Source organism: Ruditapes philippinarum, unplaced genomic scaffold (genome assembly GCF_026571515.1).
Source record: "Ruditapes philippinarum isolate M1 unplaced genomic scaffold, ASM2657151v2 ctg15938_1_1_1_1, whole genome shotgun sequence".
NCBI lineage: Eukaryota > Metazoa > Mollusca > Bivalvia > Venerida > Veneridae > Ruditapes > Ruditapes philippinarum.
This window is the reverse complement of record NW_026854431.1, coordinates 1-20410: the sequence shown is the minus strand read 5'-3', so window position 1 is coordinate 20410 and position 20410 is coordinate 1. Positions and strand designations below refer to the sequence as shown.

The 20410-nt window shown below is 32.1% G+C and overlaps 1 long non-coding RNA gene across 1 annotated transcript; it reads right to left on the bottom strand.

Annotated features, from left to right (window-relative positions):
* Positions 1–14669: 14669 nt before the first annotated feature.
* LOC132740118 (uncharacterized) lies at positions 14670–20408 on the bottom strand. Its single transcript, XR_009627107.1, has 2 exons — positions 20374–20408; positions 14670–19375 (listed from the first exon to the last, which is right to left on the bottom strand). It is a non-coding gene; the product is annotated as an uncharacterized LOC132740118 (long non-coding RNA).
* Positions 20409–20410: the final 2 nt, after the last annotated feature.

The window sequence follows — 20410 nt, the reverse complement described above, 5'->3', positions numbered from 1 at the left end:
AAAACTGTACTTTCCTACAATATAAGATCTACCGTCATCTGCAAAGGACATCAAGATCAACGACAAGCACTTAGTAAACTTATAAGAACCATAGAAACTGATGAAAATCTTGGACATAGGGAAACAGCCCTAAACATTTTAGGGCAATGTTTGGAACAGGAAAACAGACCTCAACAAGCATTAAAATGTTACTTGCTTTCTCTTCAACAACGGGCAAGAAACAATGCAGCAAATTTCCATATTTGTAAGCTCCTTTCTGGCTTACTGCTTAGTCAATAAAATGGGATCAAACAAAAAGAAAGTATGAAGACTTTAGTTTTTAATGATCATATATTGCTTGTGTGTATCAAACTTAATCAAATGTCAAAATATAGGCCTGTCATTACATTTTCTATCACAATATTATTTTGAAATAACATTCAACATATGAATCCAACTTCAATGACTTTGATATCTGATTTTACACTCATTTTAGAGTCAAGTGCCTATTGTGAAGTAAAGTGAGCATTGTCTTAAAAGTTTAAAGTAAACCCTTTACTCCCATTTTATCTATGAAAAAAATGTCTTTATCTAAGATTTAAATTTAGCAAGCAAATAAAGCAAGCAAAATAGTTTCTCTGTTATTGTTTTAAATAAATACAAAAACAAAACTGTCAAAACTACCAAAATTTGTTAAGCCATTTGGAAATATCGGCTTTTTCCATATAGAACTATTTGTTATTGCTATTAATAGCAACGTGCGATTTCAGGAGTAGCTAAACTGAATTCACTGGAATATAAATAGTATAGAAATGAGATTTGTCTATCAAGTTTGGTCCTTATCTAGTATTTTGTTGGGATTTATTTGACACTGTCAATGTAAAGGTCAAAATGGCAACTTTCCAGCTTTACTGGTAAGGAAGATCTCGGCCGCCCCTCATTGCATTATTACCGGCATGAATCGGCAACTGAGTGATGTTCTATAAGCTAGCTGAATAGCTTCAACATATGAAAAAAATCCAAAGCCCCTGGCAGGATTTATCCTGTTACTGTTTATATTATCAGCTAGATAAAATATGATAAACAAGATCAACAAGGAAAGGCGGCGTTCAATGAACGTAACCCCCACCCGAGCCAGTGGCAAGGAGCCCAGGAGGACCCTAAACATAAACAGGACATGGCACAAGGCAGAGCATGGGCAGGCTAACCACTAAAATCATAAATAATAAGTAACTGATAAGGAGCTAAAATATAGCAAATTAATGATTGAATAATAGGCCCATAAAGTCAAAGGGCACAGGGGAAGGGGGCAGAAGATCCGGGGAAGGGAGGGGATAAATAAACTAAATAAAAACTAGGGGCAAATGGGAAGATACTTACCGTAGACGAGAAAACAACAAGGGACACAAGTAGGGCTTTAAGAACTGTCCATCATAGTCTCCCACTTGGTCCGTCAGATGTAATCAAAAGAGGAAGGCGTAGCGTCCAACTGTAAATGGATTGAGTACTAAGCATTCGGTATGTTTTAAAATAGAAAGGTCATAACCCCTAATAATAAAACGTTTAATAATTTTAGTAAAGACAACAGAAAAATTACAATTACCCAAGATCTTACGAAGTTTGTAAACAACATCCCCGTAAAAATCAGGCTGGCTAATCCCTTGTCGCAGAAGTGTTTTTAGATCACTATTGAATTTTGAAATTAAGGTAGCTCGCTACTTTCCGACCGAAATTTGACAATATTTCAGATCTTGATGATTTCTGGTATACAGACATGTAGATATGTAAGCTTTACTTCTGCAGCCTTATCTTATAAATAAACAGCGTTAATATGACGTCAAAGCGCCCTCTATTGGTGGCGTCGAAATTGCGTCTTTTTTATCAATAAACCGGTCTGTTCTTATCAATTTCATCCGATTTCCTTCATTTTAATTTTATAATGTTCAGTAAATGTATGGCTTTGTAATGATGTCTTTCTTGAACATTTGCCTAATACTCTGCGATTCTACGTTATTTTCCCTCACGTTCTGACGTCCATATTTGATGCAAATATCGCGCGATATCGCAATAAAGATTGAGAAATAATAAAAAATCAACACGGTGAATTTTGCTATAATTTTTTTAACATGTAGTGAAGTCATAAAAGAAAATATTTATGCAATAAAAATATAGGGTCAACGCGTAAGATATTTTGCTATTACTTTTTGAATATAAACTAAAGGGTGAGTAAAACGTAATGATTTTGGTGACGTCAAATATTTTTCTCAGGGAAATTTTCACGACTTTTTCGATAAATAACATACTGACAGGAATAAAAATGTGTGAAAACCATCAACAACAATAGTATGTAGACATTTTAGATGCCTGCTTTTCGATGAATATATTCAATTTTATACATGTACAACAAATCAGGGTATAACTGTCTGCAAAGGTTGGAATCAATCGCTGAAAAACTGCAACAAATGGATATAAATAGGACTGAAAGACAATTCAGAATATTGAAAGATATAATTAAAAGGCCACCTAAGTGGAAATTATAAAAACATAAATTTTGCAAAGAATGTCAGAAAAAAGAATGAAAAGGCTGGTGCAGTCGCAATGTCATCATGTTATGTGTATCTCGGTACAACATAAACTTCCATGTTATCATATGTAACAATTTTGAATTGTATATATCAGTAAGTAGGAACAGAGACATAAATAACATCTATGTCTGTGGTAGGAAATGAATAAAATTTACGTTTCAAAATATATGATCAACTGGAAGTAGCAACGATTTGTACGTAAGTCATGATTCACTAGTAGTCTTATTTATATTATAAAATCTAGCAGACATTTAATTCAAAAAATTTCTACACGTATAAAAATTAATTCATTAACAGCCATCAGTTATTCTATTTTCTTTCGCAGCTAAATACCCTGCACTAAGCGTGATACTCAGATTTAAAGCAGGAATCACGCTCTCATGCTATGGCTTTATATATTTTCTCACGTATTTCACATAATTATAGATATTCTTATTTATTTTAAACTAGCTGACTCGCGGTATGCGTTTTCTAGCGCATCTTTGAGTCGACCTGAAGCCGCGATCATTTCTCGATTAGAGGCGAAAGATCCGTTGATTTATTTTGTATGTTTAGAAGCGGAGAATTTTGCATATTAAATACAGATTCCCTTGTATTGAAATCGATTATGTAGGATTCTCAATTTGTGTGATTTTGGTTGTGGGCTCAGAAGCTCGCTTTTTGTCTGCACATAATGCAGTGCTTTGTAGAGCCTATGAAAATAATGAACTATGCATTTTATGTTTTATATCTTCTTATTTTTTTTAATATTGGGTTTAACGCCGCTTTCAACAGTATTTCAATTATAGCGGAGGGAATTTAACGAAACCAGTGTTTCTCACAGTCTCAACTTCTCTTTGGAAATGAATAACAGGAGTCCGAGGTGGACCTTAAACCATTTCATACACAGTAAACAATTCTAAAGGATAATCTATTAGTACAATACGCAATCTATGCCTTTCAAATTCAGCGTAAGACCACTTTACCGATTACAACGTGGCAACAGAAGAATATTCAAAGTTAAAAACCTGATTATGATCTCCGTTAATAAGGGAGAAGTCCATTTTATTGCTAATATAATAAACACGTGTTGTTGGTGTGTGTTTTGAGGTTGTTTGTCTTTTTCTTGCTTTTAAATTTGTTTTAAAGCAAACTGTATTGTATTAAAAAATGAACTAGATAACGTCAATATAATACATTATTCGTATTCAGTGGTAACAAAAGTTGCACAAGTTAGTTAATAGTTATATTTTGTATTTAATTAAAATATACAGTATAACCTCTATAGAGAAATGTCCTTTGTTGCCTAGAGTGGTTGCTCTACAGAGGTAAAATGTAGTGGAACTCTTTAGAAATAAATACTACCTTGAGGGCCGCTATGTTATACTGTACAGTAATGAAAAAACGGTAATGAGTCCGAGTTAAGTAATGGTTATATTGGGTGTTTCACATTCGAGTCTGCAGTTGCGAATATGCTTATATATCTTTTATTCAGTATGAATTTGCTTCCAAAATAGTTTATAGTTTGTCACATAAGTGCTCATTTTCTAATTATCATGACATTTTAATTAGATTATAATTATATAATCTATGCATTGCACAGACTTAAAAATGGTAAGCAAAAATAAAAATAACATAAAGGTTTCTGTTTCTTGTACAGTTTGTTTTTAAATATTCTTAAAGGGACTCCACTGAGGTTGAAAAGCCAAACACATAACATTTGAATTTCTTACATAAATGAGCTGGGCACTTTAAACAGAAATATATGCAAAGATAGTTAAGAAATATACTTTGAAATAAATTGAAAATCGTATTTTTATGCTTTTGTTAGCCCGATTCGGGTGAAAGGTGTTTAAATGCTTCATTTTTAATAATTATTCTGGAAAAACAAAGTGCACGAATGCTCTGAAATTTTGAACAAAGATTAATGGTCTAAACCTACATCAAATGGTACATTTATCTGGAAAAAATATTTTCAGTTCCATCATGTCAAAAAACCTCAGTGGAGTCCCTTTAACATATTTGAATATTATTTCTAGTTTTTATTTATCACTTAATTATCGGCACATTTGTATGCATATCTATTTTAATTGTATTTTTACGATGTGTTTTGACACCTGGCTCGTCTGCCTTTATGTTATTTTATGAAAGTGTTTAAAGGCTGAATGTAACGTAAAATAAATATTCTACGGGTATAAGCTAAGCGACCAAATATTCTTACTTCATTCATACAGAAATATGTGAATCTTATTTTTTGGGCTGAAACTAGTTAATTCATATAATAATATAACACTTAAAAATTCATATAATAATATAACACTTTATATATAATTAACAACATCACATTATAAAATTAGAATTAAAAGATGTATGAGACTGTGTCCTGCAAATAAGAAAAGTATTTAAAAAGGGATTTTTGGATCAAACATTGTAAATGTGCTCATCTAGCGCATGCTTTCAATGAGAAAATAATCAACAATTTAAAAAAAATACATTTCATCAAGTCCCTGTGTTGTTTATACTTACTATCGTTATGTTTGACGTAAGAAAATTGTTATTTGGTATTATTCTTTGAACGCCAACATCTATTAACGTCACCAAAATCATAACGTTTCACTCACCCTTTATTTTATTTTAAAACAGTAATAGCAAAATATCTTACGCGTTGACCCTATATTTTTATTGCATAAATATTTTCCTTCACTATCTCACTACACGCTCGGAAAATTATAGCAAAATTCACCGTGTTGAATTCTTTTTATTACACAATCTTTAATGCGATATCGCGCGATATTTGCATCAAATATGGACGTCACAACGTAGAGAAAAATGACGTAAAATCGCAGACTATTAAGTTAATGTTAAAGAAAGACATCATTACAAAGACATACATAACTGAACATTATAAAATTAAAATGAAGGAAATCGGATGAAAATTGATAAGAACAGACCGGTTTATTGATAAAAAAGAAGCAATTTCACCGCCCCCGATAGAGGGCGCTTTGACGTCATATTAACGCTGTTTATTTATAAAATAATACTGCAGAAGTAAAGCTTACATATTTATATGTTTGCATACCAAAAATCATCAAGATCTGAGATGTTGTCATATTTCGGTCGGAAAGTAGCGAGCTACCTTAAATCAAAATTTCGATAGTAAAATTTTGTAAAATATTTACGTAATTTACAATAGCGGTAGCCCTGTTTGAGTAGCTTACCGGTAATGAAAATATTTCGCTCGTTAAAACCCTTTACGATGCTACAAGCCCTAGCAAATCTAATTAATTGAGATATATAAACCTCGTAAGATGTTGCATGCGGTACGTCTCCATCCAAATGAGGATAATTTACTACACCAAAATCAAAGTCATCTCTTTTATCATAGATTTTCGTCTGAAAAGAGTTGTTTTTGATAGTGATATGAAGATCCAAAAATGATGTAGTAAAATTTCAAGAATTCGTTTTATTAAGTTGTAGCTCAGTAGGATAAATATTAGACACCATTTGATCAAAATAATAATTATCTAAATTAAAAATGTCATCAAGGTATCTGGAAGTGTTATTAAATGCTGATATAACGTCTTGTTGTGTATTTTGAGAAAGACTTGGTTGTTTGGTTGGTTGATTGATTGGTTTAAGCCTTGCCCGATTAACTTAACTTTATCTAGCATGATAAATCGCATACATGGTTGTTGTCGGGATGGATAAGGTTTATCCAGTTCGCTGCGAAAGTGAATCTTGGCGAGCTCTTGCTCACCAGATAAATCTTCTCCATTTTGAAATCAAGCATGTATTCTCTATTTCTACTCGGGTGGTGCGGGGCAAGTGGTTATAAGTCAACATCCTTTACTATTTAACCACATATGTCCCATCTACCTTTAGACAATAAAAACTTCTTGTGCATTATTTAGATAACTAACGGGCACCTTAGTAAAACCACTTCTGCAAGCTAGCTGGATAGATTTTTCACATAAAAGAATCCAAAATCCATATTGGGATTTAAACAACTGGAGTAAAAATATATGTAAGCTGAGCAAAAACATAAACAGACATCATGAATGGAAAACATTTTTTTTCTCTCAAATTAGCACTGAGCCATAACTGGTCCTTTCATTGTCATGATGTTGGTACAAATGTTAACCTAAAAGTCTGAACAAAATGTTTCCTGATAATTTTACAAACATGCAGGACCAAAATAGCTTGGCGCAACTTTTATAAATTTATTTTTTAACAGTCATTCATTTATAGAGAGTGAGTAATTACAAGCACTGTTTTGACAAATGACCAAGCCTTAAGATACTTCAACAGAAATAAATAATCTTATAATTTTCAGATCATGCAAACAGCAATATCATCTTTTATAGCTCACTCTGCCCCAGATGTCTTGTCTTCAATTTTACAAACTGCTATCTATCATGATTGTGCCACAAGCATGTGGATGGGGGAGGGGCGGTATACAGTAGTACTATATACGCCCGATTAGAATAATAAGATAAGCAACATTTCAAGAATATTTCTAAATGCATAAAAATGGGTCATCAATGCTTGTAAATAAGTAGCTGAAGTACGAATTCCGCTACCCACAACATAGCTCAATTTCTACCAAATTTTCTAGTATTAATAGTTCTACTGCAAGACCAACCGATGTTTTACAAACTGATATTATATAGATGTCTGTATTTACGAAGGGCGGTCGTCGTAGGCCTACAATATGTTTGGCTGAAAAATTAAAAGCACAGCAGAGCCAGGAAATATATCTGCACAGTTTTCGTAGTTCAGGAGCTCTTGCGTAATTACCATCAGTAACTGTGTCAATGTAATATTATTTTCTCCCTCTAAGAGTAAATCCTGAAGAAAAAAAATCATCATCATCTCCTGTGAGATTTAAATTTAATACGTCCGCCATGACCGGTCGATGTTGCGACCCGCGAATTATACATGTTGGACTAAATTTTTCAAAATCTATATTTTTAATATATTTTTTAGCACCTAAGCATTGCTTAAATTTATATAATGACACATTTTACTTGTTTCAGCACAACTAGCAGACCAACATTGCATTCATTGATCTTTGAATCTTTGATCGTATTGAATAACAAACCTTTTGGGATTTACAACATTTTGTGCTTCCCACAGATAGCCAAAACTATTTTCATATAAATTCAATCTTACATTGCTAGCCCAATCGCAGTATCCTAAATTATCAAAGTAAACAAGCATTTCACGGCAGAGTCTGGTATATCTAAGTTTAGATAGAGTTAATAATCTTATCTAATATTTAATGCACCGTTAAGATGCATAAACACTAATAGGAAGTCTCCCGGTATCACCAAGTACAGTAACATTACAAGCTGATTTATTAGCATTTACAAATCTTTTACATGCATAAACCTGCAACAGCACTATTCAGTGTAGTATTTTAAGGCTCCATATTTCCGACCCATCAAACATTACAGATGGGATTTCGAGTCAAAAATTGCAAAAAAAAGTTTTATATGGCAAACATGATATATGTTGAAAAGAATTCAAAGTATACAGAAGAATTTGTTTGGCCTTCGGTCATTTTATATAAAGACAATCTGTTTGAAAAATATGTCCCAACATACGTAAACCCATCTCCAGTTGATTACCATTAGACGTTCATTTTTCTGCCATAGCTATTTGACTACATCATTTTAACACTTATATTTTAGTTTTTTGTAATATTGACAGTTACAAAACTGGTGTAATATATTTAATTGCATTTGTAATCAAACAACTGTATCAGACATTACAGCAATAACTTCAGCAAATAACAATATGAAAATTTCAACAATATCTGAAAAAAATTGAATCCCTCTTATATTTTTATTTTGTAACAATGAGTGTAACTCATTTATAAGCATTGCAAATATTACTGGACTTAAACTACATACCTGAAGGAGTCCAACTGGACAAGGGAATACTTCAGTTACCCCCTCATTTGATCTTACACATGCTTTAACCGACGGATAAATTTGATGTACTGCCTGAAATAAATGTCCTTTTACTCTATTTCTTTTTAATATATCAAACAATAATCATCGATATACTGTGAAAACCTAAAAAGCTTCATATATTGATTTTTATTTCAAATTTGAATATTTATTAATAATTGAATATAAAACGTTTGTAGTGTATACAGCTCTACTTCCAGCTTGAGCTTCTGAGAGCTTATTGTAAGCCTCAACATAAAATAATAATATTTTAGTGATTATGGATATATAAATAAGAGGTTAATACACGGCAGGTGAGGGCCGGAAGGTGATAATCGGCCCGCAAAATGAATAATGGACCCGAGGGCTTTAGCCCGATGATCTAACTTGGATGATCTAATAGTAGCATTTAAAAAAAGAAAAGAAAAAAAAAACAAACAAAGTTCTTTCGTTGAAATTCTTGTCTACTCTTCTACTGTTCTGTACAGAGATGTTTACTGTTTGTGTGTTCAAAGCAGTAGAATCTAGAAGCAAGTTTTATTTTCATTTTTTTCGGAATAAATTTGTCGTATTATTTCTTCAAATTTCAATAGTAACAAAAATGTGTTTGTACTAAATACGCTTAAGCTCTCATAATAAAAATAAAGCGATTCGTGCTGACAACCTACTTTCAATTTTACAGTTATAACTGTTTGATGACGTAAAATATGACGTCATTGTTTCAGTTTGTGCACGTGTACATGTTCTGCGGGCTGATAACTAGTTCTCGGCCCCGGGCCGCAAACTCATAATAGGTCACGTGACACTCATAATCAGTTGAAATCATAGGCAATTTTGTTACTATATATAGTAACAAGTGTATTAAAAATAACTAAATACCTCCAATAATGCTATATGCCCTTATATTTTTTGGGTGGTTATTCAAACTTCCATTTTTGTGCAATGGTATAATAACTGATTTTGCCCAACAATCAGGAAATTCATCACATGAAAATAAGTCTAAAATCATTCTTATTCAATAACATGAAGTTCTGTCCACAGTACAGAATGAAATGAAAAAGAAAATTAAGAGAAAAAATGATAATGCTACAATTATGAATTATACCTACAAAAAAGATTCAAATATTTTTGAAGGGTTTAAAGTCACAGTAATACTGAAAAGATAATACGATGTCTTTTTGGCTTTACTGGTGGTTGGTTTTGTTGGGTTTTACAGAGCACCGACACAATCAAATTGCTTCAAATATCTTGTAAATATATTAATCAAGGAAAATTATTAAAACTAAATTCATTCCATGTATATTAAAATTTTAAATTTTCCAAAGAGTAGAATCTAAGAAATTGAGTAGAATAATGTTTATATATGCTAATTAGGTAAAGTAAACATTGTCTAACAAGTTTAAAGTTATGCCTAAATTCCCGAAACATTTTGTCATTGAAAAAATATCTGTATCTTAAAGCTTGTAATTTAGCAAGGAAGCAAAATATTAACTCTATTATTGCTTTAATACAAAAGTAACAAAATCGTGCTTAGTATAAGAAATAAACTGATGTATACCTTGCACGACTTTGTTTGTTGAGGTTTTACGTCACACAGATACAGTAAATGTCATATGGCGACGACATAGCTTTACTGGTGGATTGCCCTTTCGTACGAACGGGTACCTGAGTTGAACACTGACGTTCCGTAAGCTATGTGGAAAGCTTCCTTACATAAAATAAGCCAAAGTCCCTGTCGGCATTCGAACCCACAGCGGTTAGTGGAAGTTGGTTCGAAGTCAACGACCGTGACATTTTGGTTTAATTTACACAACAATTTAAAATTCCTTCATAAATAATTATATATGTAATAACCACGTACATTTGTTTCTAAGTTTAATTTTACGATCATATTAAATCAATTGTTGTTGTTATTTTTTTGTCTTGTAAATAAGTACATGTATATCTATTGGCAATGCAAAACATAACCGCAAAAATGTCTTTACAAGAATTTAAATTTATCAAATAACACATGGAATATCTACTCGTTTCCTCAAATTTCTTAAACCTTAGTACTTAGTTTTGTAAGGCAGTTATGAAAAAAGCATGATAAGTGGGTAGAAAGGATTAATTTCAAGTCTTGGAACTGAGGCTGTATAAAGCGCTTCTAAAAAGCGGACACATTTCTCAAAATCATATGTACTCATAATAATAATTAAGCTAATAAATCGCCAATTGAAATAAAAAATGGAAAATGGGGACATCACTTTAAGTCGTCTATGGAATAACTATTAATAGACCTTTTAACGAAACGATATTTCCATAGAAGCGGAAGGAGCATTTCGCGCATGCGCATTCTGTGAAGGATAAAAAGTAATAACAAAAGAATACATTACATCAGTAATCAATAACTTCATAACATTTTGATGTAATCAGAAAAGCTAACCATTAGTTTAGAATAGTTTATTTAGATAAATAACCGTAAAATGTGTACGGACGTTTTCTAGTTGCATTTTCAAAGCACTAAACTCTCGTGAATACGAAATTAATGGGCTATATCCTCGCTTTCTATTCTCATACATAAGGACTTAAACACAATTTCAAGTTTTGCCACCTGGAAAACAGTAATTAATTTTGAAATGACTTAAAATGATAAGTACTTTAAAAGTAAATTGATATTTATAACAGATATAAGAAAATATGCGGGGCTAATAGTTCAATTATCACAAAGCATATGCATAAGTCCTGTGTTTAAAGTATCATTTGACGACATTTTCATCATTTAGCAGGTTGTTAAAGGTAAAATTCTATTACCCCCTGTATTACATAAGATTACACGATTGGGACTGGTTATGTGGATTGGCCAGGCGGTAAGTATCAAACAGAGGGACACGTGACCGGCTACATGTACTTAACAAAATCATTCAACCGTGACGTTTATGTACCATGGCACAAAATCACGTAAAATTATGATACATGTAATCCTAATTTTAGCGACCTATACTAATCTTATTAATGTGTTCAATGAAAAATGCAAATATTGTGACGTGCATTTACGTATATGTGTTTCAATAAACCGGATAACGTTTGTTATTTCACTACCCATCTGGGAAATGATTTAAACTTCATAAGATTTTGTAAAATTATTTGACTATAAATGTTTCTGTTGGGCTTCGCAGTCAAATCGGGAGAAAGATAAAATCTGGTGAACTGAAAACTTAATAGATTCATGATCCCGTGAATTATTTTTCAAAATAATAATGAACCTCAATTTTATTTGTTATATTAATCTTTTGATTTTTACGATGAACGATTTCGACAACAATACAGTTGACCCCTTTTCTTGCTAATGAAATTTATTTCCACATTTGTCAAAACAATAATCTCAATATGTTAAGTTCGTGATCGCAAGTGGGGATTCTTAAAAAATCTACTTTTCCATGTCTTTTTATGGCAATATTTGCCTCAAAGCTATCCGCAGCTTTTGTGTATTTGTACAAGTTTTTTTTTATATAATTTATACATTTTACTTCAACTACCTCGGAAATGTTTATGAACTTTCTATTACCTTTCTATGAAGGGCGATGCTATTTTGCCCTACGCAGATTGCACATGCGCGAGACAATACTACATCCAGTCGATTTTTCATAGCAACGGACCGCGTCGTAAAAAGGTCTATAGAAGAGTTGCTCAAAAAGCAGCGGATAAGTTTTAATTTTTCGAAGATATATAAATGCATTCTTTTTATCATTTCAAATTTTAAATAAAAACAAGATATGTTTGTAAAACATGTATGCCCCCTATCAGCAGCCAATTAGTCATGTGAAAAGGTTATTATGCATGACTTCTGACCCAGTGATCAAACAATTAATAAGGGTTATCAAGTATCTACTGGTCATGACCTTAACCTTTGACCCCTTGACCCAAAACTCAATAGGGGTCATCTGCTGGTCACGACCAATCATCATACAAAGTTTGAAGTTCCTAGGCCTAAGCGTTTTTAGTTAATTGATCGGAAACCGTTTTAACATACAAGGTCAATGTGACCTTGACCTTTGACCCCTTGACCCCAAAATCAATAGGTCATCTGCTGGTCATGACCAATCACCATACCATGTTTGAAGTTCCTAGGCCAAAGGGTTCTTAAGTTATTGATTTGAAAGCATTTTTACCTACAAGGTCAATGTGACCTTGCCCTTTGACCCCTTAACCCCAATATCAATAGGGGTCATCTACTGGTCATGACCAATCACCATACCAAGTTTGAAGTTCCTAGGCCTAAGGGTTCTTTAGTTATTGATCGGAAACCGTTTTAACCTAAGAGGTAAATGTGACCTTGACCTTTGACCCCTTGACCCCAAAATGAATAGGGGTCATCTACTGATCATGACCAATCACCATATCAAGTTTGAAGTCCCTAGGCCTAAGGGTTCTTTTGTTATTGATCGGAAACCGTTTTTACCTACAAAGTCAATGTGACCTTGACCTTTGACCCCTTAACCCCAAAATCAATAGGGGTCATCTGCTGGTCATGACCAATCACCATACCAAGTTTGAAGTTCCTAGGCCTAAGGGTTCTTTCGTTATTGATCGGAAATCGTTTTTACCTACAAGGTCAATGTGACCTTGACCTTTGACCCCTTAAACCCAAAATCAATAAGGGTCATCTGCTGGTCATGAACAATCACCATACCAAGTTTGAAGTTCCTAGGCCTAAGGGTTCTTTTGTTAATGATCAGAAACCGTTTTTACCCAAGAGGTCAATGTGACCTTGACCTTTGACCCCTTGACCCCAAAATCAATAGGGGTCATCTACTGATCATGACCAATCACCATACCAAGTTTGAAGTTCCTAGGCCTTAAAGTTCTTTAGTTATTGATCAGAAACCGTTATTGCTTACAAGGTCAATGTGACCTTGACCTTTGACCCCTTGACCCCAAAATCAATAGGGGTCATCTACTGATCATGACCAATCACCATATCAAGTTTGAAGTTCCTAGGCCTTAAAGTTCTTTAGTTATTGATTGGAAACCGTTTTTGCTTACAAGGTCAATGTGACCTTGACCTTTGACCCCTTGACCCCAAAATCAATAGGGATCATCTACTGATCATGACCAATCACCATACCAAGTTTGAAGTTCCTAGGCCTTAAGGTTCTTTAGTTATTGATCGGAAACCGTTTTTGCTTACAAGGTCAATGTGACCTTGACCTTTGACCCCTTGACCCCAAAATCAATAGGGGTCATCTACTGGTCATGACCAATCACCATACCAAGTTTGAAGTTCCTAGGCCTAAGGGTTCTTTAGTTATCACTCGGAAACCATTTGGTCTACGGACCGACGGACCAACGGACCGACAAGTGCAAAGCAATATACCCCCTTTTCTTCGAAATGGGGGCATAATAAATGTAACATGTAATTTTGTTTTGAATGTGACCCGCAAGCTGGCTGGTTTTGACAGTTGGGAGGTACATGTACCAGCAGACGCAAATGAAGCGAATATGACATGCATGCACCTGGAGGTAATGTTTTTGTGTATTCATTTAAGTAAAGATGAACCTCAATGCTTTTAGACTGACTGAAACGCAAACAAATTGGACAAATTGGTAACTGTCTACTTTGGAAGATGGTATAAATTTTACGAATAGATGTAGAGTTTTTTATACTAGCAGACGAATCGCTAGTTTAAACGTCTGTGTCACTTGAGAATCTGTCGGTCCGTGCTCTATACTGCCATCAAGTGGAGATGCAAGTGATAGGATGAATGATTTGGGTTTTGTCCGAAAAATGGCCATGTTTGCGAAATTTCGTCGACATTATATAGAGAAAGAAAAAAATGCGGCACCGCAAAAAGCCAATGACTTCCGGCAATCTGGAGACTACGTTACTTGGACTGGTTCCAAAGCCATTCTATTGCAGTAATGATGGACCTCTATATTGCATGGGACAAAGTGAAACCAATTAGGACTAATTGGCAAGTCACGATGGGTTTTTAAAATGGTATATTTTTTTACGAATATACGAAAAAGGCAATGCATATTCCAGAAGGTGTTTCCCATTTTACTACATTGCCAGAGAGTCATAAATAAACAATTTGCGTAATTTTTACTAAAAAAATGTAAACTAATATCATTTATAAATAATTATTAAATATAAATCTGTATATATGAATTGATAAAAACAAATACAAGGTGACATTGAAATTCCTTTTATTTGTAAGGATATGGTTATCACAGATGGTTATTCTATATAAAGATTGAACGAATGACTGAATAAATTATATTTTTACAAATAAAAACAGTTGATATTAACTTATAAAAGCACTACATTAACAGTACATGGCATTTGTATACAAATAATCAAGTTATATGCTACATGTATATAAAATTATAATCTATGGCTGAAAATTCATATAATAAAAGTTTGACATTTTCATCAAATCAAGGTATGAAATATGTCATAAAATCAAAGATAGAAACATGGTTATTATACAGTATTTATCTACATGTAGGTAACTCTTATAATCTAAGAATTAAAACGTTTGTAAGTTCATTGACTAAAACATAAATATTCATATAATCTTAATCATTACTTCAGATGTCCCTCAGTGCATTTTTTCTTCAGCAATATGCTGGCACTATAATAGAACCACCGACTTTCCATAATAAATTTCTTATTCTTTGCTTAATCATGCAATAATGTACTAAAGTGAACATTCTGTTTAATAGTGTTAGAATGAAAGAAAACGTTTACTTAATCTACTATGTTTTCTTCAACAAATAACAAAATAAACATAAACATTGACTCCTTATTGAAGACAAAACAATCATATAGGTGTCACCTATGGAAGCTTTCCAATCATACAAAGCAAACAGTAACACCTATGGAAGATGCATGATGATCTGGCAAAGTAAACATGGACATACTCTGAGTAAAAATGTGAGAAAAAAAATCTATATTTAATACCATTAAGCTTGATCCAATTAAATGAATTGTCCAAAAATATAAGTTAAGTAAGACATCTCTTGAAATAAAATCAGTGTATGTGGATACAAAGAAAGCAAGAGGGGAGGAGCAATGGGCAACTACATGCCCTACTGGGAAATTTTTAGCATTGTAAATTAGCGTTTAAAATATGTATTTAATATACATACTATGTTTCAACATATCCATATAATTTACCAGAATTCCACTAGTCTCTCAAATTGATATATGAAATACACAGAAAAACTTCTTCCTTAATACTAACTGACAAACATATATATACATTTCTTACATTAGAATTATTCTTTACAAATCAAATGTCTTTCTAGAGGAGACGTAAAGCTTTCATTTTAAGCATTAAAGACATATGTTTTTTATCATAAATATAATAACTTTACATGTTCATATCTTATTAAGATTGAATATATCTACTTAAGCTCCATTGTGAAACGAGTTACTACAACTGATATCAATCATGACACAGTTCATATCATGGTACTATAACTAGTAATGGTGTCAAAAGAGAAAACATGTGAGTGTGCCTTAAGTCGGTATACTCCAGACACATACACCCTTTATAAGTTTATGGCACCTACTACTTTTGTCCATAGCCTTCATATTCTTGTGCAAAAATAATTCACTTATAATCTCTTTCAAAGAAAAGAAAACAGATTTTTTTAACAAAATATCATTCATGTTATCACAGACAATATTCTATAGTAATAATAGTAAGTTTAATATCTTATCTTTGTAAAAGATGGTATAACAGCAAATAACCAGAATAAACAAAATAGTTCATGCTATATATTCAATAAAACACTCAAAATAAATGCAATATTTAACAAAAAGTGTCCGCATTCTAGCATATTGAAAGATATTATTCTTAAAAAATCCCAAGCAATCCAATTATTTGAACCTGTATTTGCCATTGAAAACTTTTACTCTAAATATGTTATGACAATTCTTTTGTTAAAGGGATTTAATTCAGTTTACAAAAATAAATTAGACAAAACTAGCAAAGGAATATGGAAGTTAGATTATTCAATTGTAAGGGTCATTTTCATGTGTATAAAAATGTTTGACAATTCACCTAAATCAACTGTTTATATTGATTTTTTTTATATTTTGTCAATTATTTAATAACAGATATTGATCCCCAAAATGGCTGCCGCTTTAAGCAAGAGAGGTAAATATTGTTAAAATTGGGAACTATCTATACAGTTAACTCAGGTCTGCCATAATCAACATTCAAGTTTAAAAAATAAAAATTTACATTCAGAAATTTTCATGAGTAATATAACATGTGCAAAATAATAGGCATCACATCTGCAATGCACCAACAGTTTTTAGGAAATAAATACAAGTTTTGTAAATGTTATGATATTGCACGAATTTCTTAAAGCCAATAGTGATAACAAAAAAAATCATATAATTTAATGTAATAAATATTGATATATATATACTATAACATATCATAAGCAAAGGATTAATTTCTCTCTGGTAATACAGAACACAGGAAGTTTATTTTTTCATATTATATTTACATGTCTGCCTGCTTAGCCCAATATGGAAAGCATCATGTTAGTAATCTTGGGGTCACTGGTTCAATCCTCGGACAAGGCATAACTTCTCCGTGCCAACTGATGTCGGACATTAAATCTAATGGTCACTTGCTGAATTAGCAGATATTATGTGGCATTAACATTTCATTAACTGTCACTTGCACTGAAATTGGAAATTACTGTTTAGTATCTAGGTAAGTTATTTAAGTGGATAAACCGCAAATACATGACTTTTCTTTTCAGGTTGGTAGATAGGTAAATTATTCTTTTTTCTGTCAAACACATCTACATATTTTAAATTATAATCAAAATAGATGTATTACAATCTTCAGAAAAAAGACATATTTTCTAAATTCTTTAAAACAGTATTCTATTATTAAAATGGATGCATATTTTAACATGTACATAAGTTTTAACTGTTTCATTTTCTATACTTTCTGTTGTTGTTTTTAAGTAGGTATTTCAAGCAATTTTACAAAGAAACAATTTTTAAACCAATTTACAAATAAACCTATTTTTAAACAGATATTTCCAGCAATTTTACAAAGAAACACAGGAAAAATATTTTTTGACCAGATTTTGAAATTAGTCAACAACAGGGCATGAGCTCAGTCATTTCACATTAGACACCACAATATTTAATTTAAGTCCTATTGTCCTAATACCTAGGTATTTTATAATTGTGGTACAGACAAAATAATAAAAAAAAATGAACAAAATGTTCCCATTAAAACTAAAAAGCTACATGAAGATCTGTGTTTCTGTGATAAAATGTATAATTAAAACCACACTCAACTATCTGCTCCAAGTGTATTTAAATATTGATACATGATTTTAATTGTCATACAAAAGAAAATAATGTACAGATGATTTTTTATGAGTAACGCATTTTCTGAATGTACAATGATATGATATTTTAATTAATCTGATTTCATTTGGTTCTCTGATTTATCAATACGATATAGTGATTAAAAAATGTACTAAAAATTATTTGTACACCTCATGAATGCTCCCTGATGCTAAAGACATAGTCTTTCTAAGTAGAATACATTTTTTTTTCAGGTAAACACCTTCAATGGTTACAATATTAAACTTTGATATGAAGTAACATATAAAACTGTATAAAAGTGGTACCATGACACCAGTAAGAAGAAAAGCCCTACTATTCTTAAAATATTCAAAACAGAAAGTCTTCCATTAGCCTAAATAGTGAACTTGACCCTATGACCTTCAAACCCCTAAAGGGTAAAAGTTCAATACAGGTGCATGCATAACAACAACATGTATCCAGTGACAATGACTGAAATCTCCATTAGAAATTATATATACACATACATGGTTAAAGGACAAACAGGTAACTGTAAGCTCCCCTGAACATTTGGGAAGAATAAATGTGCTTTATTGCTGCATGGTTGATATGGTTTTGACTTTGTGATAACTTCTAAATTTGCCTGCAATATTTATACTTAACATTCATATCAAACAATTGTAGTGTTATATGGCACTAAATAATTTTTCAACTAAAATAACAACTTGGAAGAGCCCCTCATAGTCATCTTACATATAATTTAAAGCTGCAAGCCTCCAGATGAACCAAATATTTCAAGAAAATGAAACTTGGGAAAATGTACTAAGATGTTGAGAAAAGTAAAAGATTCAAGATTTAAGTAATAATTTACAAGTTATATGCGATTAATAACTGACTATCTAGTATTTATCATCATAATTCTATTGCACGACTTATACAGTATAAATGTATGTGCTAATTTTGCTATTTAGACCTCAGTTTGGTAATTTACAGATATTGGAAGTGCAGTTTGCAATGTGTAAATTACTTTCTTTTTTCATTTCACATATTTCACTTTTAAAATACATTTTCAATTTTTTTTATGAAAATGAGAATCTGGAGGCATGCTGCTTTTATACTAAAACATTCTAGCTCGAATATCCTTTAACGCTTTTAACAAATCTTCTCTTAAAAGCTAAAATCTATATTAAAAAAGACAATGTACTGCTGATTCGAGCTACTGGTCTTATTAATACATTTGGTGACCAGTCTTTGAATCCTATCATGCCATTGGTCAATTATAAATTCAAAATTTAAATCATCCAATCACAATTTTGCATTTTCTGACTGGTTTACAAATAGTTAAAATGTTACAATGCATTTGTGTCTGTGATTTGTAGTTTCTCCAGTTTATACCATTGTGATACTGTATTGGTAAAGTCAATGTCTCTAAGTCTGACATACACTGCCCCAAGAAAGGGGTTTTCCCTTAGCACATCATGGTCCCAGATTGTAACTTGTAACAGCTTTTGTCTTAACACGTCTTGTGATAGTTTGTACTCAATCTGCATAAGGGAAACAAAGTTATATTCATTTCTTAATTAATTATTACTAAGCATCAGTTGCAATAGTATTTTGATTCTAAAAATGTGATCAATTGCTTCACATATGCCTGAGGATTCTGTACAACTAACTTCACATATTTTCATGGATTCGAAACAAATGGATTCATATGTGTTCATGGATTCAGTACAAATTCATTCACATATGTCATGGATTTTAAATTGCTTCAAATGTTCAACAAACTTCAAAACTTCAACACAAAAGTTGCTTACATCATCTTTGGAGGACTAATGGCTTCCGATGTATATTTTAAGCAAATTAAAATAGAAAACCGGTGCCCTTTCAAGAACTTGATTCTACAACTCTAGATGGTTAGCTGCCTTTTTGAAAGAAATGCAAATGTTGCCAGATATTTTAACATTATCTACACTTCAAGATAATATTACAGACTCAACCGATGTTTGATCACAAGAGATACAAGGTCAAATGATATAAGACAAACTTAAGGATTATTTCTGAGAATGTTCCATTTGATTTATTTATAATAAATTGAATGACTAAAGCATTATTTTCACCAGGATATTGAAGTGTGACCCTGTATGCACTGATTAGAAACTTTGAAGCAGAAAATCGATATTAAGCCAGCCCAAAAATTCAGATCTGCCTTACTAAATTTTCACGTTGTTTTGTACAGTGAAATTAACAAGCTATTAAATAAATGAAAGAATAATTTGACTTACATTATGCACATACCCTGCTGGCGGGGACTGAATTTACTAATACAACCAGTGTAGACCAAGATCAGCCAGCACATTAGTGCAATCTCATTATGGCCTACCCTGTTCACCATTCATTCAGTACATACTACAGGATTTTCTCTAAAATCATGAATGATTGTGTCCAAATTGAAAGATGGATAAGTCCATTTAAGATATTTAGCATGGTAAGGCTTAAAGATTAAAACAATGAAATTATCAAATAATTGAAATTTTATTCTAACCACTTCATTGTAGGTTGGATGGGTTGAATCTTTTAAA